General features: G+C 39.4%; 1 protein-coding gene across 2 annotated transcripts in view; it reads left to right on the forward strand.

The window, feature by feature from the left end:
• The window catches only part of UBE3D (ubiquitin protein ligase E3D), an 82,273-nt gene that overhangs the window by 52,142 nt on the left and 4,649 nt on the right, over positions 1 to 25,482 (forward strand). Inside the window, exon 10 of one of the 2 annotated variants that reach the window (XR_013948694.1) lies at positions 5,993 to 6,080. The exons of the other annotated variant lie outside the window; for it this stretch is intronic. The gene's annotated coding sequence lies outside the window, so the exon portion shown is untranslated. The remainder of the gene's footprint in view (positions 1 to 5,992; positions 6,081 to 25,482) is intronic. 2 annotated transcript variants of the gene reach the window in all.

Genomic DNA, 25,482 nt, shown 5'->3' on the forward strand with positions numbered 1-25,482 from the left:
AGACAAATATGCTCAGCTCAGCTCCTCCTTTTGTTCCCTTCTGAGCATTTGGAGCTGCAGATGTCACACAGAACCTTTTAAGTTGGACTCCACTCCTCTGGAGTTCTGTCAAACAGGAGATACTGTGGTTCAAAGTTATTTGGGAAATAGCGATATAAAAGATGAAAATATCAAGAGAGAAGGAATAGGCTTTCAATATTTTTAAATTCACCTGTCCCAGAAAAGAAAAATAAGTCAATTTATGCATTGAAATATTATCTTTTTAAACATTTTTTTTAAATTAAGCTTTGTATTACTTGCTTACTCATCTCCCACAGAATGAATTACAGATTTGGATATGTGTATGTATATTCTGCAATATTTTTCAGACAATTAATTGGATCCTAAATCCCTTAGGATTTCTTTAGACATACTAGGGTTTTTTAATTTTTGTCTGAAGCTCACAGTAATATAGAAGCTCACAGTAATATAGAAGCTCACAGTAATATAGAAGCTCACAGTAATACAGAGAAACCACTGCAAATACATTGCATTCTGTTGAAATACAGTAATTTTTGTTCCCCTTTACTGACCAGTTTTACAAATTGTAAACTGCAGTGAGTAAACCAAGTTAGTCAGTGTCAGCCTCTTTTGGCTGCAAACTAATGCCCTTTCCCTTTCCGCTTTTTCCATTTTTGATTAACTCCAGTCAGTTGCTAGGATGACATAGGATGGCTTCATTTTGCTTGGGATGCGTTTATAGTTTCTTTATAAAAAACCAACACAACTGTTTCCTATGGAAAGGATCCAAAACACCTACTCTCTCTTAAATGTTTGGATTTCATTTTGCATTGCATGTGTTAATAGGTGTTTTATTGTGATAATTATGTGGACTTTTAAAGTTTGATTTGAAACAATTTATTGTAAATAGGAAACAAGTGACTAAGCCTTAGAGCCCATGGAAAGCAGATGCAGTCTTTTCTAAATAAGCATACAGATATTTAATTGACTTGAAAATAAAAGAAGTTATAACGTGTGTGTATTTTTGTTTGTTTGCATTTAATAAAAGCCATAATAAATCTGTTCAAACACTGCAGAATAATTAGAGTTATGAAGTGATTTTGAGAAAATGCTGACAAGAGCAAGCAGTATTAAAAGAATTAGTGTTTCAAAGACGAATTTAAATACTTCTTTGCAGAATGATAAAAATTTCTAGGTTCAATTTAGTGATTGCCATGTTTTTCTTGTCTGCTATTTAATTGTCCTTTAATGAGGTGATTTTTATCATACCACCCAGGTTATCGGTGATCACTGTAAGCTACCTTTTCAAAAGTATCTCTAGAGCAGTCTGTGGTACTTCTTCAACACCGGGACTCTCTCCTTTTTTTAATGTTCACTCTCAGGGTCTCAAGCTGAAATAGAACAATTCTTTTCTTGAACTGTAATTACTGTTTTGAAGTCTTTGTTGAACCATAACTAAAAACCATTCCCACTATTGATTCTGCATAAACTAGTAAAACAATGTCTCGTATCTGAGAACTGTTTGGCATGGATGTTCTCCATTTGCAGGGGCGTGTTGAGCTATGTCTTTTACCTCCCCTCTGTGTCCTTGATGTGACTAATCCGTAGCTGCAGGACAGGCAGGCATGCGTTTCTGCACTTTGGCGTTATGACATCTGGTGCTGCTGTGGAGATGCTGATGGGAAGGTATTATCCCACTTATCTAATGTGTGGTGTGGCTGCACTTCCTTTAATGGAAAGGAGTTGCCCGTTTCTATCAGCCAGAAACCAAACAAACTCGATCACATCTAAACCTAAGCTGAAACACTGAATGGGAAAAATGCAGGCTGAGCTTACTGCTGGAAGCATAAAATTTTGTGGTTGCTTCAGTGCTCTGTGGTGGAGAGTCAGGACCTAAATCTCCTAACCTGAGATTCAGAATTTGTCATCTGTTTCTTCCACGCCTGTTCACCACTACAGAAGAAATCAGAGAGGGCGAATCTGGGCATATCATAAGCAGAAGTAGGTTTAATTACAAAAATCATGAGCTCCTGGTGAGAGGCAGTGTACGTGTAGTACAGAGGCAATTGCCTCTTCTGGAAATACAGTTCCCTGCTGCTTGAGAGGGAAGATCTGCCTGAGGAATCAGTTCATTTGCATGCAATTCTCTCCATCTAGACTCCAGCAACAAACACCTGGGTGGGCTTCTTAAAAACTAAGTATTCGCTTGCATACGGAGAAAAAAGACCTAAGGGATGAAGTGTAATATCAGCATCTGGTGATGCATTTCATTGTAGTTTTCTTAGAAAATGTGCTCAGATATGTTATTAGCCATTTAGACGCGAATGCACAATTGATTACAGAAATCTAATTTAGATAGCCTGGTACGGCCCATCTTATCAACTCCTCAAACGGGGTGAAGATGGAACTAATCAGGATTGAAAGTGTCTTGATTAATACCATTCATTTTATTTCCTTTTGGCTTCTATTGTGGAAGGTCTGATTTTCCCAACTCATTTTGAATTCTAAAAGTGTAGCTGTTTGCTTAGGTGTTAATTATCCACTGCGTCCATGAAGTCCTATTAGACAGAAACTGAGGGTTGATGTTCTTCATGAACAGGCACCAAACGCCCAGAGTGTTTATCGGAAAGTGTTATGAAATGAGATCAGCCAAATACCTCTGTTTATGTACCTGAATATATACCTAAAGAAGAGTCTTTATATGGGAGGCCTGATACGTTTCGAGAACATCTGTTTTTCTGTATTAACTGAGAGTGTCACCCTTCTGACTGAGAAACAGGCTCTGCTCAAAAGAAATGTTTAGACCCATGTAAGATCAAATAATGCTGTATGTGTTTGGTGTGGTTTATAGGTAATTCTTCTGAGCTGCTTCCCTCCAAAGCTTTGATTTATCCAAGTTAGTCTTAGCTCTGTGCAGTTCGTAATTAACGGATTGACTTGAGTGAGGAGTAAGTTCCAGTCTCCCAGCAAACAAGGTACAGAAATCTAGTTATCAGCTGCACAGAGCTAGGCAGTCAGCTGTTGTCTTGAAAATAATACTGAGTCACTGGACAACAGTGATTCTATAATGGAAATTTTTTTCCTTAAGGTTTCATGTTATTATGCTGTGTGCTTTGTGAATGGGTATTGTTATGGAAAGCTGTGATGCTGTTCATTTCCTTTAAGAGTCTGGATGGAAGTTTTGAAACTACTTAAGAAGCCCAGAAGAAATCTGAGATGCGTTTATAAGGTTGCTTCTTAGTGGGTTTACAGGTGCTTTAAAAATAGATGGACTCGGTCTTACCAGATTGCAGCTGTAGGCTGTGTATTATCACAGATTACAAAATTCAGAGGGATCCTGAAAGAGGATGTCACTGAGCCCTAGCATTGTATTAGCAGGCAGGGCATCTTGCCAAGGCACTCAGAGCAGTTGAGCAGTGTTATGTGTTGAAGAGCTGGAAATGGTAATGATGTCTTCAAGGAGACAAATGGGCAAATATACAGAAGTCTGCAAAGCCAGACTGTAATAATTGAATCGATGACTTGACTATGATAAAGTACGTGGTGGACGAAAAGGAAGAGGGTTGTTAAGCTCTCCTTTTTTATTGTCAGTTGAAAATGAGTCTGGAATGGATCTTTTGGTTAAGAAGTCAGTAATGCCCCCAGTGAGAAACGTACGGTTTGCCTTCTCTCGGAAATACAAGTCCATCATTCTGTTGCGATGTCAGTAGGGAGTGCTGGGCTCTGAGTCTGTGTGCTTAAATCATAGGTCTCTGGTCCGTGCTTGATGGCTGGTGACAAATGGTAGTGCTTGAAAGCTCTTGCTTGTTAGGGAGGAAAACTTTAAGTTTAGAGATTTTGAAAGCTAGAATAGGAAGAAATGTGGATGTGGGGGGAGGTCAAGTAGCTGTCTGTCCAGAGGCAGGGTAAAACATGAAGGAATATGGAAGAGAAAAGCAGTAGGCGGCTGCTGTTCCCATTGACATAAACCAGCCAAATTCTGACAGACCTCAGAGAGAGCAGGACTATTTCCATCGTCTCTAAGTTGCTTGCTGTTTTGACCAGTAAGAAAGATCAGTTGTGCAAATACTTGTTTGTACTGCAGCCCCACTACTTCTGAATTGAAGGAAGCGGCTCTGCACATGGGCGTGCGAGGAAGTATCTCGGCGTGTACATTTCACAGTGCTCCCAAAATACGACTTGGAATACTCTACAGGAAGAAGAAAGAGAAGGGCACAAGGGTATGTAGGTATTAACACAGCCTACTGAGATGCAGCAATCATTTAGCCTTCAACGGCAAGCTGTTAATGCCTTGAGGTGAAACCTGGCAACCATTTCGCAGCACGTAGGAAAACTTGCAGGAATCCGACAAGGCACTAGCCAAGTGAGATCACAGGGAGCGTCGTCGGGTGGGCAGAATGGGAGTGCTGCTTGGACTTCCGCCAGGCTTTCTGGTTAATGTTTCTCTATCGGTCTCCCAGCAGCTTGACAAGGGAAATAGGAAATGATTCTGCCTGATGGAAAATAAATATAAAAATATTTTCCATATCATTAACGTAAATTATAAAAGCATAGGCTATAGAGGAAGAGACTGTCTTAACAGGTCAGTTCTCAGTCTTCATTATTTTTGTGAGTTTTGGCATTGTGAATTGATAAAACAAGCTGGGGAGCTAAATTCTGTTGCTTTTAGTAAGCTTGAATTTTAGAAGGAAAATAGAAGAGATTAATGTTTATCACTCTGGCTACATGAAAAATAGTCTTGCCTGCAAACTTGTACAAGTAAAAATGTTGTAATCTTACAGACTATGTTGGCTGCTCGGTCCACTTACAAGTTCTTTCAGAATGCTTGCTATTCCTAAATGCGACCCTGAAAAAGACAGGACATTGCACTGTTCAGATGTTTTCACTTTCTGTAATTGCTATCACTGACTCGAGTTCTGGTTATTATCAGCAACTGTTTGCCTGCATAATTCAGTTTCAGATAGAAATTCTTCTTGCTGTTGGTGCTCCAGTCTTTGATGCATTTCTTTTTGCGTTTATATTTAAATGTCCTACTGTATCAAAAAAGATGGCTATCATTGTGTAATGGGGGATGACTAGCTAACAGATTTCTGTTTTAACTCACCAAAGAGCCTGCTGCTTATTCTTTGTGATGTTTTCGTACAAAGTCTGTTCCAGTCATCATCCACCAGGTTTTCAGAATACATTACATTCTAGGACTGCTTTGTTTTCCTCTTTGTTGACTACTTAGGTTTTCTGCAATGGTGTTTCCATGTCACTTTTTCATTTCTATTATGTACCATTTTACTTTGTTTCTGTACCACTTATGAGCAGACAGCCCTGCAATTCATCTATGCCTTTTCACTGGTTAGAAATTAATTTCTAGTACTCACTGTTGTCTGATTTACCTTACTTCTTTTCGGGTAAGGTAGAAAAACTGAGGCTGGGAGGTGAACAACTGAGCTTTACATCCTTCTGTGGAACAGCATAGAAACAACTTTCTGCTGAACACACCGGTTCTTAATTCAGGTTGCGTTCTCTGCTTCCACAGAAAGGAAATACATTTTCAGCTATATTTTTATAGAACAGTAGCTAGTGACTAGTTAAATTAATCAAAAGTGTCTATTCCACATGGTTATCCTGGGGATATATTCCATTAAGGACTGCTCTTTCTATTTTAAGGTGATATCTAAAATGCAACCAAATATTATCTGTAGAACTTAATGTGTTTTATTCTGTAATTTTTTTTTACTTTCCTCCTCTACTCTTATTTTCTACCCCTTCCTGCCCCTTCACATAGTGCTCTTTCTAAAATCTAGACTTAATCCTGGTAACAGTGAACAAGGTGAGAACTCTTTTAGTTTGAAGGGTTTAATGTAGACTTTTAAGAAGAAATTCAACAGCAAATAAAATTAAATCCACATTGCATACCACATAGCTAACCTTCAGAGGTTGCAATTTATCTATGTAAGTAAATAAGAATTTCACTTTTTTTTTTCTTTTTCTGCTCAAGTGCTGATGCTGTTGGAGACCTGGAGCTGGAGAAGTGCTCCAGCAGTGTAGTGCTCCTCTGAACTCTTCTGGGAGGAGCCAGGATACTGGTGAGGCCAAAATTTGACAAGGAGGAGACCATTCTCTAGTTTGTCTGCTTTTTGGACCAATGCCTGTGAGGACTCTAGCAGTCACCAATGTTATATCCACAACACCAGATTAAGATGAAGCATAGCTCCAATTCCACCTGGAACTTACTGTGCTCCTGTGATTTAGTTAAAATGAACTGTCAGAAGTGAGATGCTGCTTTTTTAAATGTAGCTCAGAAACTAGAGAAAACCCTGGTGAAACTCAGCTGCTGAACCTATCGAAGTTAATGTCAAAACTTTTTGGTTTCAGTGGTGCAGAACTGGACTGCAAATGAACAAACCAGCCACCTGGATTTATTGTAGGGAAATAATTGTTGTGGGCTCTGTGAAAGTTCCTCATTAACACTATTGGATGTGAACTTTGTAAGAAAATGCTTGGAGCTAGTCTCTGATAGCTATTCATTAGACAAATGAATTAATAACTGTGGTTTCTGGTTCATGCAGAGGTTTCTCTGGTGTTTTTCTGTTTGGTTGGGTTGTTGTTGTGTCCCCATCATTTCTTTGAACACTTCAAATAATATCAATGATTTAAAGGCTTCACTCCACTAGATGGGAAAAAAGATGCTTTTAGTGCAGTAGTGCTTACACTCTTCAGCTATTGATATGATGTAATATTTTTATGCTTGGGTAAATATAGATTTTGAATAAAAGAATTTAATTAACATTGAATAAATGTTCCTCGTAAGGAGAAAATTCTCCAGTGCTATATCATTAACGCTTCATGCTTCTAGCAGTTAACTAATTTAATTTCACTCCTGGTGTTCAAGGTCTGTGCTTTTCTCTCCTTCTGTCTTTCGATCTGTCTTTTAAACAAGCTTTGTTTGTATTTAATGGCTGGGGAAAGAAGTTCAGTCAGGGAAATAGAACACAAGGAAAAGTGCAAAGCATTTTTTCATTACCTGGACTTTGTGTAATACACAGTGATTTTGTATCTATGACTATATGTAAAATATACGTAGTGTGAAAAAAAAAAAGGTATTTGGAATGATTTCTGAGGTTTGAAAGACTAGAGAGCCTGTTTTAAAAAGTCGGTTATAGGAAAATGAGTGATTTTAAATAATTAAAGTTAGGTAGGATCAGTTACATTGCACATTCAATTTGGCTTACGAAGGAATATGAGGGTCTGGGGGTTCAGTATATAGTTAGCATTTTTTTAGTTTATTTGTTTATGCAGTGTAGTAGAATTTGTATAAAGTGTTTAAATTCAGGGTGCAAGTGGGTGAAATGTGGCAAATGATCAAAGTAAATAAAAGTATTTGTTCAAATTATCTGTAAAGTGATAACGCTTTTAGTGTGACAAGTCCAGGAGAGTGTCTAAGGCAAACCTTTCGTCTGTCCCCCCCCCCCCCCCTCAGTGCAATACAATTGAATTGAAGTTATCCCCATAGAAATGTGAGATTTCATTCTTTGCTAGTTCTTGGTGTTTACCTTATGAAACTGAGAGAACAGAATCATTCAGGTTGGAAAAGACCTCTCAGATCATCTAGTCCGACCTTTAATTTTGAGCAACTGCAGGTTATTTTATTCAGGTTTTAAGATCACGCTATGATTGTCAACTTTGGATCCTGTCCATTTTGGGATCCTTCCCGTTTCTACCTATATTCTTAATTATCATCTGTCTACATTTCTACTAACGTATGCTGGTTTTCATTCATTGAGTTTTGTGAAGTGCTAAATATGTTCATTTTTACAAAGCAGATGAATTAGGTTTTAATAGCATTTTTTAGTGGCTTTGCTGTAAGGAAGGAGTTTTAAACAGTATTTTAGAAGTCTTAGAGCAGACCAATGTGTTATAATAATTGTACTTCAATAATCCAGAATGATACCTCAAGGGAGCTATGACTCCAGTGTATAATTTGTTCATATATACTTGTCCTTGATGGAAAAATTGGATTAAAAAATAAGAATAAGAATAGAAAGAAAGAAGCTGGAAAACTGATTATCCTTGAAGGTCATTAGTGTTTTCTAAAAAGAAGAAAAGGAACATGAAAATCTCACTGTTAAAGAAATCATGCTAGCGTTGTTTTGAATGATAAGATTTTTATCGGTTCAGGAAAAGGTCTCATACTAATCAAGTCTAATCGTTATTTTCATCTGAAACTGGAAAGAATTCAGTGGCTGAAAAAAAGCCAAGGAAAAAGAGGGGAAAAAAGAAACTTGAAGAGAATAATATGGATTGCAGGGAACTATGAGTTGAAGGACAGGCTATGCTGTACTATAAAGAAAACAGGGTATGAAGGGGGGCAGGGGGAGGAATCAACCAAAGCTATAAGATGATGTATAACTCAGAAGTGTTCCCTATCTGTTTGACTGAAGTATCTTTCAAGTGATTGAAACAAGCTGATGTAAAAAGGGAAACTTAGGGAGCTAGCTGATGAGGGAAAGTGGAATTTGCAGTCCATCTAAATCATCCCCAAAAGAGCATGGACTGAGAGAAGAAAAAATCTGGTTTTGAGGTTTTACAAAAACATTGGAAAGCTTTGTCTTGAAGGATGCCTTAGTGACTGATCTTTTTTAAATGAGCTTGTTTACTTTAAAAATGTATGCAACAAAAATGTATTTAAAGAGTCACGGAAAGTGACTAAAGTAGGGTCAGCTAGCACAGGTTCCCCAGGACAGTCGGGTTTTAAATATCTGTGAGGATGGAGACTCCATAACTTTACTTGGCAGCTTGTGCCAGCGTTCAGCCATCCTCACAGTAAAAAAGTGTTTTATGGTATTTGGAAGGAATTTTGTTTGTTTGTTTAAATTAGTGCTCATTGCCTCTTGTCCTGCCAATGGATGCTACTGGGAAGAGCCTGGCTCTCTGTTCTTTGTTCCCTCCATCAGGTATTTATAGACATTGATGAGATCCCTGGGACCCAAAGACACCATCTCCATTCCCACAATGTAGGGTTGGCTGTACCTGTTGGATGTTGCTCTAGATCTCTTCATTATGGGTTAGTTGGGGAGTGCATGGATACAAGACTTCTTGGTGTTGCTATAAACACAGATAGTAATAAAATGCATGAATTTTGAGTTACCTGTATAGTAGGCAGTAATCTCTCTGTAATCTTGTCATCTCATCCCAGCAAGTAAAGCAGCCTCTAAATATCCCATACATACATGTTTGCAGTTACGTCTTCTACTGGCACAACTGTTTTAACATCTTTTTTATTTTGAAATCGGTCTCATTTCAGCCAGTTAGCCAGAGGGCTGCCAAAGCCCCCGTGTGAGCTGTGCTTTGCTATGATAAATGAGTACAACTTGTCTCAAAAATCTATTTGTTTTTTTGCTTGGATTCTTTTTCAGAATGTGATAGGTGACCTACTTTTGTGGGAATGAAAAATGATCTTCCTGTTCTTTTGTGATGTTACGGGTTTTGTGAACTGTTGCGTGGCCTTTTGGAGTAGGTGGCATTATCAAGATGGGTATTAATTATTTGCAGGCTGCTGGTGCATCACTTTTGCATGATCTGTATTTGTCTCTTGAATGTTCCTCATCTCCTGCTAATTATAGGTGGTCTTGAGCTTTCTTAGTTAAATAGACTAGTGTAACACACAGAACGGTTTTGAGTTGTGTTCAAGTGAGCCGTGAGACAGTTGACTCATGTCAACCACTTGTATGTTCATGGACCCAGGATTTTTTTCACTGTTCTGGGGTGGGCACATGCTATTGTTGCTACCCACTTTTACTTATGTAAAAACAAAACAAACAAACAAAACCTCTCTCCATCTTTTTTCCTGTCTTTCTCTTCTCTTCCCCCCACCAGCTGTCCCCCTAAAATTAGTAATGTGAGAGAGCTAGTCTGAGGGAGGATTAAGAGGCAGGAAATCCTGACTCTTCCCATGGCTCGTTCTGTGTGTCCTTGGGCAATCTGTTATATTACAGATAAAAGCTGTGCATAGCACTTGGCTGAAAAATTAGAAGCACAGTGCATGATCTGAGGAGATGATTTTCAAATTTTAATCAAAGCATTTCACATGTGGAAAGGAAAGAGAGGCTGTAAAAGATGACTACCTGAGGAGTGGTTTGTTTGTGAGGAGTGTAAATTATCTGTGAAGGGAAGTGGCTATTAGTGACTGTAATTTCATTCGTGTTGAGGCCTTTGGTTCCATCACAATGCAAATATCTGTTGCGGTACATGATGGACGCATAGCCCTATGTTTAAGGGCTGCTGCGTTTCTTTTTGAAATGAAGTAGATAAGTAAGAGTAATAAAGGAAGAGAGGGTGAGCAGTGGTACAGATGAACTTGTGCTTAACTTCAGAAATCCAACTCTAAGGGTTTTCTTGGGGAATGGAGTTGGTGCCTTTGATTAAATATATGTAAATATTTGATTTTTTGGTTTGTTTGTTTGCTTCTTTTATTTTTTGCATTGCACCTCCCGAAGGGTGTGATCTCAACACCGTTTAGAAGAAATAGCAGAGAGATTTGGAGAGCGCAAATGCTCGGGTTTTCTAGTCAGCATCTCTTGGAGATCAGGGAAGATGAACAGGATCATTTACCTATATTTTCCATAATGAATCAGATATGAAAATAACTTTGACAAGTAGCAGAATGTGATATACTAGAGAAAGCTGTCTTCTGAATTGCTTATTGGACTTAGTTGGATAAGGCTGAATGACGATAAAAGTTGTCTACAGTACATGCTGCTTCAGGATGTATTTCCAGATATTTTAGTACCATGTCCATTCAGTGTTCATTCACATGACATTGCCTACAGCTTTATTTTGAGTATTTTAATGACGTGCGTTAGCTCCAGTTGCTTTGTTACCTATGGAAGTAGTTTTATATTCAGCAGCAAACTATTTGATCTGGTTTAAGGTAGCCCTTCCGTCTCTCTTGGCCTTCTGTTCTTGTCATCTTGTCTCTTCCCTCTGCTCCTTCTGTGTTATCCAGTGACTGCACAGCTGTCCAAACAGCTGGGTCAACGCAGGCGGGGAGAGGAAGTTTACAAGAGCATTTGCTCATTGCATAAATTGCAATTGTATGGCAATTATTATTAAAAATTAGTGAAGACCTCAGGGTCTTTGTATAATCTTTGGCACTTCTTTTGGTGAGGAAAAAGGCTATGCTTGGAATGAAAGGTTTGTTTTTGAATTATTAAATGCCTGGTTTTTTTTTTTTTGGTGTGTGTGTGTGGTTTTGATAGTGGTGGTATATTGAGAAGGAAGGACACCAGTGTTCTGAGACTCAAAATCTTCTGACTTAATGCTAGGGTATGTCAAAGATCATTGTACTGGCAGGTCACTCCTGCTCCTACACTGGAAGTTATTGTCCCTATGCAAGACAGCGAGGTTCATCTTAAGTCTGCTTGGAGAACATTAGCTTGCATTTCCCACTGTTAGTGCTGTGTTAACAGGATGACATGGGAATCTGATTAAAAGACCATCTTTGTCCTTGCTTTTGTGATCAATTTTGACTGCGGAGGCTTGAAGTAGTTGGTGTGGTTTGTGGCAAGGACTGCATGGAACTCGTGTGTGTTATCAAGTGTAGTCCTCTGCTATTGCAGATAACTTGTCATGTATCATCAGTTAGTCAAGCCCTGTCATAAAATCTCTTAGGTTCCTTGCACAGCTTTTCATTTTGAAAGACCAATTCATTTTCATCCAGTGGTTTCAGAAATAATCATTAGCTGATCATTCATCAAAATTCTCCGATTCTGTCTCAATGGAGAGTAAGTATTCAGAGTTATCTGTTGCCTGTCAGGGGCGGGGATCCATAAGCCTTTTATGAACCTAGATTTGAGCTCTATAAGCACTTCACCACATGACTAATCACCTCCCTTGGACAACTGAGTTAAGGGGAGCTGTTCAGAGTTGTTCAAAAGTATATGCAGAATCAATGATAATGGGCCAAGTTCAGCTTCTGAATGATGCCGTTATTGTTGATAAGGTTGTCAGAATCCAAATGAGGTGTGATTTTGTGTTGGGTCAAAATTGTATTCTTCGGTATTCTTTTTGAAGAGAATCCTTTGTCATCTGTCATTTAAAAACCTTCCTTAACGTCTTGCTAATTTAATAGACTAGTTCTCTCATAGGTGCCTACTGACAAGAAATACTTAGAAGGGATGCACCTTAAACATACTGAAGTCATAGGTAATTGTATTAAACGTTATTAAAATGCAAACATCATTTAATACCAGAAACAAAAACACATAGCATCCACAAATTAGGTTACTACATTTTTCAGTCAGTAGTTCCATAGGCCACAGGAAAGCTTTTTAATGTTGAAAGACATAAGGGACTAATACAGTCTATACAACCATTTTAAATTCTTATGATATTCTCATTCTAAGCTCTGACTTGGAGAGTCAACAGTGCTGTGAGTTCTTATAGCTGAGAACCCTTGCTGCAGACAGGCAGGCTTGCCTATATCTCCTTAGTTAAAATTTATTTATTTTCTACATAATATCCTAGACTTACAAGAAACAGGCGTGGGGAATAGCAGTGAACAAAGTAATACTAAACTCCATACATTTTGCAACACCTTCCCCCATAAATCTTTTGCTTTTCAAAATCATTGCTTTATCTGCTTTTATGGTTGTATGAAATTATTAGTACCTCTTAATGCCAGCAAGCGTAACTTGCAGGATTTGGGTTTGACCATAGTCTGCTTTAAAGCAAAACAAAACAGAGAAACACTTAAAAGCTTTTATCTTTAATTATCTTGCTTATTGTTGAGGAAAGGATACTCTGAAGATGGTGAATATTGTCTTTCATTATGAAACTTCAAGGGAGGTCAGTAAATTTTTTTTTCCTGCAAAAACATCTGTTTTCATGAGTTTGATTGTCAAAATAGTTAGTTTTGACTTTTCTTCTGACTGCAGCTGGCAAAAGAATTTGCTTGATCCCTGGAAAGAGAAATCATTTTGACCTAGTAATGGTTGTAGGGATATCTGGGGCCAGAGATCCTCACTGTAAAAATGCCTGATATAATTTAGGAGCTCAGATCTCACTGATAGCGGTCTTAAACTCCTAAATCATTTTGAGGCTTTGAAAATGTTTTATTACCCAACCAGCATTAAACAGTGAAATTGTTGTTTATTGATTGTCTAGTCTTTTAACAGGCATCATGAGATCCTGGAGGAAAAGGGGGACCAGAGAGACCAAAAGCCAGCATAGGAAAGAATCTGGTACAGATGTCTTCCTAGATATCCCATAGTTATTTTGACTTCGTGGTCGTGTTTGGGTCCCTCTATATATCACAGGATACCAACAAATGCCACATTTAAATTATTCTTCCCTTCATTTTCTCAGTTAGTGTTTTTATTGCCGCCATATCATCTTCCAAACACCTGTTCCCATTTTAACTCAATCCTAATCTCTTGCCAAAATCTGAACTCAGGGGTAAGAATGCAGTAGTCTCAATAAGGTGTTAAAAATAAAATAGTAGTTGATACTTATATACACCTTTATATGCACAAACTAATTAATCCTCATACCTCATGCAGGGAAGTATTTATTCTCATTCCAGCTTTAACTGCCAGGAAGCAAAGAGAGAATTTAAGCAGCTAATTTTTGAAACTTACTTTTTTTTTTTTTTTTTCTGGAAGGTTTTCAAAAAATAACTCAATGAAGACACCTGTTCAAACAATCCAGTTTCAAAGTTTTACTCAAGAGCGTCACATTCTCCTTTAGTCTCCTCTACCTCGTTCTTGTGGGTTGTGGTAGATTTACTGTTTGGACTACATTCATTCCATGTAAATATGAGCACATAACCAAGCATCTCTCATTAAAAGCATCTGTAATGCATCCATTCTGTATCATGCGTCTTCCCTGCACCTTCCCGGTGTTTCAAATGGTATTTCAAGTAGTGTCTGGGTTTGGTGTGTTAAGAAATGGATGCACACACAGGAGATGGCAATGCCGTGCGCTGTGGCAGTGCTGTATGTGTGACACGGTTTCACCATTGCATCACAGCGCGCTCTGCTCATGTAGCCTTTGGTAAGAGAGACTCTTAAAAACTCTGTTTATGTCTGTGTGCTGGTTTTGTTGGCATCACTAAGTCTAAAACATTGCAGGAGATGAAGATAGTAGACCGTTACTTAGCTTTCAGGCCTTGGCACATTTTCTTTTGGGATATAAATGAAACGGTTTAGAGACTAAAGCAGAAATATACTGGAACTTCTCTCACCAGGCTATCAGCAGGTGGAATATTAAGCAGAAGCGGTTGGCTTTGTTTCTTTGTTGCCTCCTTACTTTTAAAGCACTTTGCCACAGTAGTTTTCAATAGACCTTTTCCTGACAGTTTGAAGATGGAACAGGTAACCTCCGGTGCTATTCCATAGTTTATCATATGAGTTTTACCTGTCTGTTGGGATTTCTGTTGTGTGTTGGTGTAAGGCGTGGGAAGGTTGTCTTAGGAAGTAGCTGGGTTGGGATAAAGAGAGAAGGGAAGATTTTCATTAAATTAAAATTCAAAAATACGTGGACATACAGCACTAATGGCTCTGGTGTCTTACTTACGCAAGCTGACTGTATTGCTGTTACACTGAGACCTGTAGGAATGAGGAAACCAAAATCATTAAGTTGAAACCTGTATGATAGTCTTGATTATGCACCACACCATTTACATATGTTTTATTTAGTGTAAATACTTGTCTACATTTTGATATTTAGCAAGATGTCCAGCTCTCTCCTCCTTTGTTGCTGTGCTTCCAGTTAAGCTCCTTATTCTCTTTAGCTTTTCACCATGTTACTTCTAGAATCCAAATAATCTTAGCCAGCTATTTTTGTTCTGTTCAGGGAAAAAGGCAAGAACAGAGACAGGAAACACAAGCAAGAAACAGGAATCTCCAGCCAGGCCCTGAAGGGGATTCTGGCTTGTGAATGTCACCTGCTGCTGGTACTGAGATGCAAATAATTGTGGGTTTTCTTGTAATCTCCCTTTTCCTAGGGAAACAGTATGATCAAGACTGCGTGGGCACTTGTCTCCTACTCTAGTATTTGAGCCATAGCACAGGTTGGAGGTAAATCCTGATAAAAAGAGTATTGTGTGGGTTTAGGGTAGCAGAATTGATTTGTGCGAGGAGAAAAATGTTGGGGGTAGTGGTTAGAAATAGGAAGATTGTGAGGAGAGAATATCTGAGCTAATGTGGTTCGATATTAGAGATTAATATAGGAAACGTTAGTTGATGGTGAAGGAAGAATTTGAGCTGGAAAAAGACTTTTTTTTCTCTGATTTGGAAGATGCAGAATGCCTAAGTCACTGTCCTGTTTTAGTGTGTTCCACAGTACTTCATGGCTAAAGGGTTCAGGACAAGGAGAGGAAGAAAGGAGACAAATGCCAACTGAGAGTCTAGCCACAGTTATTATTATGTAGTAAAGAACTAAAACCAATGCTTCTCTTTCACATTTGTGAGCACTTTCCTCCCTTAAAGGCATAATAGGATTGAAATACAATAAACAGGATATTTGGTTGAGATAAGATGCTTTATAAATTATGTGCAGAAGATACCACAAATGGCATCTAGTTTAGAGCAAGAGCCATGCGAATGGCCAGAACATCACACACCTGTGTAAACCAGCATCTCCTTGAAAGAATAAGTGCACAGCGTGCTGATCTCTGATCTCACACCTGACATGCTTCATACCGTCAGCTCACTTTTGGGAGAGGGAATCTGATCATACTGTGTATGATACAAGGTTTCTGCAGCTGTTGTGTAGACCATTAGGGTGTTCATCGTGTTTTTTAGAGGAGTAAGTCACAATGCCATGTTTTTAATTATTGTGACTAAGGACACTTAGACCTTTTTACAGCTGGCATATCACTAGTATAGGGTTATATTTTATAAGTTGTACTTCAAATGAAGCCTTCCAAGGAAAAAGAATAGATTTAAAACATATTAACATGATGTTAGTAATATGGTTAATATCCCCTGGGAAGTGGTGGAGTCACCATCCCTGGAAGTATTTAAGCGATTCGTGGAGATGGCACTTAGGGACATGGCTAGTGGTGGACTTGATAGTGTTAGGCTGATGGTTGGACTTGATGATCTTAAGGGTCTTCTCCAAACTAAATGATTCTATTATTATAATGTTAACATATTAACCAAGAAAACAGTGGAATATCTACCATGAATAATACTATCTTCTTATTGATAATGTAGATATTGTGTTGCCACTTAGGTGGCCCTGCTTAGTCCGCTTGGAATTAGGTACAACACAGTTGGTTCTAGGTCATGAAAATAAATCCACATATCTCTGTCTGGTCCTTTCTTTCAAAAGATGACATACTGTTCCCTAGTGCCTTGTTCAGGGCTTTTTCATTTTTTTCCTCATTGCTTAAATACTGTAAGAGCTGCAGTTGCTGGATACTGCAGTAGAAATAGCGTGCCTCTCCCTTCCTTTTCTGGGGAAAATAAAGCCATGCTTTGGTATGGGTGATACTGGTCAGTTGAAACAGATTCTCAAGAGTGCAAAGAAATCTTTGTGTTTGGCAGAGAAGTACAAAAGCATGGCAGAGCCTTAGATTGAAATGACTTTCAGGAAATTGACCTGAAGCAATTTGTGCCGTGGCAGCAGGCTGTGTGTTTGGAAGTGTGAAACGACTGGCCGTGCATTAGAGCGCAGGTCTTGGGAAGGGTGGCAGACACGACCTCCTCTTAGGCCACCTTCTTCAACGCTATTTTGCGAAGGTAGAAAGTTTTTAGGAGCTGCAGCATATGCTCTGGTTTGGTTTGCCAAGGATTAATCTCTTCACGTGTCTCTAGCTTTAGGATGTAACTAGCACGCTGTAAATTGACACAGCAGCTTGCAGTGCCTTGTTTATTTTAGGTTATCCTGTGTCTCCCAACTGCCCATACATGCGCGTACTTAAATAAATGTCTTCTCTACAGCAGTTATAACCACTTGATGCAGAAAAATATGCTGCTTGGATTGCCTACTTAGCTAAGGCTTGATGTTCTGCATGGTAATTGCTATAGTAAAAACTAAACATCATCTGGTGTTGACTAAGAGAATCTTAAATTCCGTGGGTTTTGTATCACACTTAGATTTGGATCAGTAATTGCAGTGCAATATTAGTACTAAGTTCCATCCCCTACTGTGGTTTGCATGCAATAGAGAGACTGTATTTAAAGCTAACAAAGGTAAATAATACTGCTGTTTCTGCAGCTGTATTAATGCTGGGTACCACAAATAGTAATGTCCACAGCAGAAATGAAAGCAGTGTAGGCTAATAAAGAAGGCTTGGCAGTAGACAAAGCCATGAATTTTCAGGGCTTCTCATATCTAGATGTAAATAAAAGATTAAATAACATTCTCCACTTATAAATGCATATATATATATACATATATATATATATATATTTCCACACAAATATCTACTTGATCTAAAAAAAAAAGATTGGTTGTCTTCATATAAAATAAAACATCCAGAGATTTATTTTCTACTGTTTTTGCAGCTGCTTATAGATTTCCCTCTAAAGCTTGGGCAAGCTTCAGCATGCAACTGTTCTGTTAGCAGAAAGATAGCCTGCAGTGCACATGCACAGCCTAGGACTTCACACGAATCTCTTACTTTTTCTCATTTATCTCTGTCACGTTTCAAATCTAGCTTCATTCCTATAAGAAATTAATACTTTTAGGAGGGATTAGGAGAAAGAATGTGTGCTGATTTATAGAGGGTTTATTTTGTAAAACCTGAAGGGGCATTACCAGATTGAGAAATCATATTCAAAAAATAAATCTGTAATTTGGTTACAATTAATTCTATGAGCAATTGAATGAAAGGAATCTATTTCCCTTTCTAGTTGGTTGTTTTGGTTATATTTTATCTTTTCCCAGCATGGACAGAAGAAGAAAGCGATTTCTCAGGGTGACATTCTCCTAATAAGTTTCTTTCTTCAATGAAGACTCAAAAACGCATAGATCTGCAGTGCCTTTCACACTGTACAGGAGAGGAGTTGCCCTTCCCCAGCCTTCTCCTTGAAGCACTGGGGAATTTGGCTGTTTAGATGATAGGTCTGCTGATGGCTGTTTTCCCCAGCTTTCATAGAATCACAGACTTTCATTGCCACCTGTGTTTCTTTGTGCTTCTGTGGTAATGTACCGCAGACCAAAAATATGTTTCTTGTAAGACTTACAGCTGCTTGAAACTGCTTCTTTTTACAATGAGAAATTCTTTGCATATATATGTAAAAGGATGACCCTGAACTCCTGGGAAGTTGAACAGATAAGAGTCCTTCATGAAATGTCCTCTTCTCCATACCCAAATCTGAACCCCATGGGGGTCAGCAGGTCAGATTGCAAAAATTGCCTTTCCATGTTCCTTTACACCACAACCCAAAGGTTTTAACTTGTCAGGATAACACAGTCCTACAACCTCTGCTTCCATTGACTTTATTATTGCCATCACCACATGGTTCTGTGAAGCACAGTGCGGCCTGTGAAGGGTGTATTGGGTTTACGTGTCAGGGTATTGGTAGTGGGGGGCTACAGAGGTGGCCTCTGTGAGCAGAGCCCAGCAACTGCCCCATGTCAGATCAGAGCTGGCTTCAAAAGGGACCCGATGCTGGCCTGTGCCAAGCCAGGGAGCAATGCTGGGTGGGCCTCTGGGAGAGCAGTTTTAACAAAGGGAAAAAAAAAACTGCTGCACAACAGCAGCTGGGAGAGACAGAGGAGTGAGAAACAGCCTTGCAGACACCAAAGCCAATGAAGGAGGAATGGGAAGAGGTGCTACAGGCACCAGAGCAGAAGTTCCTCTGCAGCCTGTGGAGGAGCCCCCGGTGGAGCAGGTGGATGTGGCCTGGAGGAGGCTGCGGCCCATGGAGAGCCCCCGCAGGAGCAGGCCCCGGGCCGGAGCTGCAGCCCGTGGAGAGGAGCCCACGCAGGAGCAGGGGGTCTGGGGGGAGCTGCCGCCCGTGGGGGACCCGTGCTGGAGCAGTTTGCTCCTGGGGGATGGACCCCGTGGTACGGAGCCGTGTGGGAGCAGTTCTTGAGGAGCTGCTGCCTGTGGGCAGCCCCCGCAGGCTCAGTTCGGGCAGGACGGCATCCCGTGGGAGGGACCCCACGGGGAGCAGGGGCAGAGAGTGACCGTGAAGGAGCGGCGGAGACGACGTGCTATAGACTGACCACAGCCCCCAGTCCCCATTCCCCTGTGCCAGTTGGGGAGGATGTAGAAAAGGGTGGGTGGAGGGAAGGTGGTTTTGGTTTCTTTCCTTTGTTTCTCACTTCTCTAGCTTGTTAGTAATAGGCAATAAATTTTACTAATCTCCCTATGGTGAGTCTGTTTTGCCTGTGACGATAACTGCTGAGTGATCTCACTGTCCTTATCTCAACCCTTGAGCCCTTCTCATTGTATTTTCTCCCTCTCTTTCCCTTTGAGGAGGTGGAGTGAGAGAGTGGTTGTGGTGGAGCTCAGCTGCCCACCTGAGGGTAATCTGCCCACAGAGGGTAATCTGGAATTCAAGCATAACAGTGAGGCATGAAAGCTTTTTATACTGACCCTTGATTTTGTATCTTCTTATGTGTTGAAATATTTGAAACTCAGTTTGTCCAACTGTATCTGTTCAGTCAATCTATAATACTGTTTTCGTGACCTTTGGAGAAAGTCGCATCCCTCTGTTGATATTTTTGTTTGAAATTGTTTGTTTTTGTAGTAAAGTATTTAAGACTTACCAGTTTAGGAGTGTGAAGTTCAGCTGCTATGAGGACAGACTGGTGGTTCTTCAGTTTACTGAGTCAAGGAAGGATAACTATATAAAACACTACGAGAAAGGACCTGAAACAATTATTTACGAAAGGTTCTGGTAAGTGGCTGCCATTGATGGGATGTGGAGGGGATATTAGATTGGCCAAGTCTAATATGACCTGTGTGGCATAAGGGAAACAGCCACACACAGTGATGTGATGTTCAGCTCTCGTCTCCAGAGCTTGCAATGTAATAAAAAGAGAATAAAACATCATTGCAGTGGAGGGCAATTTTTCAGATGGAGTACAGCCAGAGAGCTTCCAGGCTACCAGGAGGCTGCCTTGAGGCAAGTAAACCCTACAGTGGGGTTTAGGTAGGGGCATCTCTGTCTCCTGTGTTGTCATTCTCCTTCTTCTATGTATTCCTCACAAATTTGAGTCTAAAAATGCCTTTGTCCTTCCCAGGAGCAGCCTCAGAGATGTAGGGATAATATGCAACAGCTTGGTAGCATTCAGTCTGGAAAAGACAGCTGCTTTTTTATGGGTCTGTGGATTCAGTGGGGGCGAGTGCAAATATAGCAGTTAATATTCTTTCAAGTCTCTGCTTATCTGGTGCCATCTGCTTTGTGTCCAGTCATTCACACTGGTGCCAAAACATTTCTGGAACAGGTATTTGTGCATCAGCAGACTCGGTCCCTAACATTTAGGTGAGCACCAATACGTAAACTGTGCGATATGGACAGGCAGGCGAATTCTTAAGTTTCAGTGTGATTATTAAAATCAGACATTGCCAATAGCTGTTAGTCCACAAGGTAATGGTAACAGCTACTGGATGTAGCAGCTTCTGGTGGTGGTGCAGAAATCAGAAAAGCACTGTTGTGCCTTACTGAAGGCAGTATTCTTCTGACTCCTGTCTCTTGTTAGCAGGTATGGGAACACCAAACTTCGAGCTGAGTTTATCAGACACCAGGTGTTTATAGAGCTGTGACCTGGACATGGTGCAGATGCTTGAATCCTCCCACCCCTTGATCTTTGTTTTACAGCAATGAGAAATGTATCTGGCAGAATTATGGCCTTGTCTACATGTTTATGCATGCTATTGTTGTAGTAGTACCAGCATGCTGTTAAGTGCATGGTTTTTATAGTACATGTAGGCTCAATTGTACTCATAAATGTGTTTATTTCACTCGCTCTGATTCCTGTTTCAAGGTAGTAGTGTATTCTACATACAGGACATCTTGATTGCACTGCAACCACCCAAACGGTTGTATTAGCTGTAATTATTAAGGCTTAAGCTGTAACACTTAGAGCTAGCTTTTGTGGCAGTACAAATCTGTCTGAATTAGTCTTTGGTCTGAGGCTTTGAACAAGTGTTATCTTCAAAATCCAGTGGCACATGTGGAAGAAAATGCTATTCTTAGCTTTTCACTGTTGTTCCCAGCAGAGCTTAGCCTCTTCCCTGCAGTCTGCCAGCAGAATTGTTTGTGCAGGCCCTCTCTTTCTTGTTTCTAGGATAAATCAATCAGGTTAGCATGGACCAGAGTTTAGCTTAATAGTCTGATTTCACCAGACACTAAGTAGAAAGCTCGAAATGGCATTTTGCAGGGAGAGAGGAACAGTAACCCGTGGCAGAGGGATAGCACTGAACTTGTGAAGTTAATTTCTTCCACCAGCACAGCTGGATCTAGGAGCAGGGATCTGCCTGCAGCTGCCCACTGCTTCTCAGGAAGGATTTTTCAGTTCCTTTGCGTGTGTATGGCATGGCATTACCTGATTACCTGTCAGTTCAGAGCGGTAATGAATACAACATTTGATGTTAATTGTAGGCTGTAGCTTCACTGGCATGTAATCAAAGTTTCCCCTGCAGTCATTCAATCATGCTTGATTTCATACTAGCACATGTGCAGGACTAAAGCATGGGAATTTGTTTATGTATCAATCATCTACTTGCTATAGATAACATTTAAGATTGCCATGTAAATTGCCTTCCTCTAAAACATAATGTAGTGTTATGAACTACGTATGGTAGCATTTTAAAATTGGTCTAATGTTCAAAGAAAATGACGAACATAAAGTGTCTTTTACACATTTAACCCTCAGACTCGAGCCTGGTGGTAGGGTTTAATTCTTCAGTGTGCAATGGAAAAGCAAAACCAGAGCAATCATATTTCAGAAAGCATTCGTAGGTGTAGCAGGTTCATTATCTGCTGCTGAAACTGAAGCACATGAAGCTACATTCAACTCAATATTTTCCTTTATAATTATGTAGGAGCAGACAGAAGTACAATTCCCTCTCTGATACTGAAGAGAAATTCCGTTGTATATCTTCTACCTACTTTTGTTTAACTATTGGGAGAAACATAGGTATTAGAAATAATACTTTCTCCAGTTTTTAGAGACATACACAGGGATCTTTATTTATGCATAGTTTTCTTGGTCTCCTTTAAAGGGAATACAAACATAAGAACAGTTTTGAACTTGTGTGAAAGCATACGAATACATCTTGTGAGATATGGGTTGTTGTTTTCCTGTTTTGATGAAATAAGGATCTGGCTTCTATTTCTTGCAGCTGACTGAAAGATTGAACTGCTTTTCCTTTTCTTAGCTGAGAAAATAATTTTCTCCTATTGCTGCATTTCCTCCATCTATTGTCAGCTCCACAAAATAGATTGTATGCAGTGGATTTGCAGATTGCATTTCTTTAAAATTTATTGTTTAGCTGCCTTTAGTAATGCTTCTGCTTCTCTTACACCAGTCATCCGCTTTGCCTGTTTGCCCAGTGTTACCATTTCGGGTAGAGCAGATTTCTTTCCAGCAGCTTCTGCCATCTGGAACCATCTTCTTTTATCTCCCAAGTTCATCGGGTCTTTGCAGCTTTTCAAATATTTTCGGAAATTACAACTTTTTACTTCCACCTGTTACTTCTCAATGTTTGACTCCATGACTGGATGCCTAATTCAGCATCGAGTGCATTCACCCAAATGTTTCCTGTGAGATTTTTATCATGCAAAGTCAGGCAGTACAGCTTGATTAAAGAAAAAAACACAAAAAAACACTCCGTAAGATAAAGTGTTATTAGAAAGATGCAGAAAGACTGAAATCTCTAACCCCAGAACTACCTTCTCCCTACTGAGGAAAGAATATTGCCAACCCCTGTTTGGTAGCTTATAGCCTGTTGCAGTGTTTGACCAGAGTACACTTTGTCAAGTTGCTTTTCCCAAATTCATTATCATGACATCTAGAGTATGCTTAAGTTTGACATTTTGCATTTTCACATTTTCCTGGGAAAGCTAAGAGAGCACAGCTAAAATTGAACATCACAGCTTGGATTTCTTAACTTGCCCTGGTTCCGAAAGCTTTGAACAAAGTTGTTGTGTTTTCTTGTTTACAGTAAAAGTGAGTTTGAGAGAGATATCACTTGTATGTCTGTTGTGCTGTACTGCTCCCTCTTTATAGATGGTTCTTTAAAATGTTGAAAATGTGGAGTTTATGTTCATTCATTATCCAGAGTTCTTAGCAGTCTCTGGCACTGTAGGAGCTAACAAGGTAGAGCGCTGAGATGCACTTGGTACCTTGAGATAGAATAAGGTTATTGTCTTAAGATGTAATAGAGAGAAAATGAAGAAATAATGTTGCTGGCCATATAAGTACAGGTACTGGAATACAAAAATCAAGTCTTAATAATGGCTTAATATAACCTGTCTTGAGCACTTTAACAAGGGAACAATGTGCTGAGTTATGAGCAATATAAAAATCTTTGAATAAACTGATTAGTGAACTGACTTTTATTCTGTATTTAGTGATACACCTCAGTTTGTAGATCAGATAGCTGTTTGGCACATTGTTTTTCTTCCAGAGTGCAGTAGTAGCAATGAAATACTGGATTTGCGGACTTCACTAAGAGAGTTGTTAATACACCTTGAAGAGGCTAGTAGTTGTCCATCTTGCAGAGAAACTGTCTGACTAGCTGGAGGACTGGGGGAGAACCACTCGCTCCCACTTGCCCAACCCACAGATTTGTAATTGTGAAGCTAGTGAACAGCACCAGAACACATTATCTAGAACATAAAGTTTCCTGCTGGTTAGCAATCCAAGTGCATCTGGAAGAACAGTTGTGATAAAGAAATATTTTACATGCTTCATGTTGAGCTTTGGTTGAGGTGGAACCTTGTAAGTCACTTAGTTTAAGTTGGTTTTGTTCTTGAACATCTTTGTGTTGCTGTTGTTTTCTTAAACTGCTTCTGATTTCCATGTGCTACTTATTTTTTGTTGGCTCTGTCAATTTTAGGGATGATCTAATGTGTTTTTTTTTCACTTACATTGATAGTAAATATAAATGCAAACACTGACAAATTATTCCTTTTGATATTTTTCATTTTATTGGGCAGTAGGGGAGCCTTAGAGGTTTAGGAAACATTTTGCTGCAAATCAGTCCTCTCAAAGGAGTGAAAAAGCCCATTTCATGCATTAAAAAATATATCAAGTAGTCAAATTCAATAAATACATCCATTCTAGTGATGCACCAAAAACGTGTACAAAACGAGCCTGCAGTCTTGGGCTAGAAAAAGCTGCTTCAAATTTTGTTCTGGTGTATTGTAATGGTTATTGATTTTCTTGATTATTTTCTTTTAGATTTTTTTTTTCTTCCTTGCAATGCAAGGACAAATTTATGGCCCTGTTAAAGTCAATGTGAGTTTTTCCTTTGACTTAATTGGGGCCAAGATTTCATTCCTTGCCCTGTGTTACTTATGACTCTTCTGCATAGGTAAGATTTTACACTTGCTGTTAATTATTGTCTGTCTCTATTCATCGGAGTGACTAAATCTCAAGAAAGATGACAGGCATATTGATTTTCCTTGCATTTTATGTCTTTGAGCGTGGGAGTCTTTGGCTTAGTTGATAAATTTCCCTACACGATGAGCAGCTTCTAGCCTTTACAACACACCTTGGCTGAGCTGATGGAAGTGTTTCTGATGGAGTGAGTTACTGTTGGAAAATGCTGATTAAACTGAGTGAGACGGCTCAGTGGGAATATGTCAATGCGAGGAGATTTTTTGGGGGGAAATAGGCTGATTTACACCTTGATCCAGCTTCACCTAGGCATTTCTGAAAATTTAAGTTCTAATGAAAATTTGTGTTTCTGAATTTTAGTTCCAGCTTGGAAGAACTGAATGATTCAGAAACACGGGCACTTTTGTGGCTCTTGATTGTCTTATCTGTGTAAACCTCTCTGTGAAGTAACATTGCAGCTTTATTACTGCTGTTATTGCTGGGGTTGAGAAAGAGATGTTCAGGAAGTGACTTGATTTTTTCCATTCTAACCAAGAATTACTATTCTCACGTCCCATTCACACCTTGTAGTCATGATATTTTAGATGCGAATCCTGTGTGTGAATAATTTTCTGAGAAACCTCTTAGATATATTAAAACTTGCTTAATTTTTTGCATCCATGATAGCAGACATGAAGCCTTCTCTTCAATCACCTTTGTCCATAGGATCCAAAATAAGTTTTCTTTTTGTTTTACCTTCTGCTCTAAATGCTCAATGATATTACATGCTTTAATTCAAGTCTGGAATTACTTTGCATTTACTATGGGGTAAGCACGTTCATGTCAGCAGTTGCTGTGCAGTAGCTGTTAGAGCAGCCTTGGTTTTCCTACAGCATTGCTGTGCACTTCTACCTTTCAGGATGTCAGATACTTGGGGAGGCTTGCCTCTGTTTGCCCAGCCTAGGGCCATGGCCCTTA

This window comes from Anser brachyrhynchus (assembly GCF_964034855.1).
Source record: "Anser brachyrhynchus genome assembly, chromosome: 3".
In the NCBI taxonomy this organism is placed as follows: Eukaryota; Metazoa; Chordata; class Aves; order Anseriformes; family Anatidae; genus Anser; species Anser brachyrhynchus.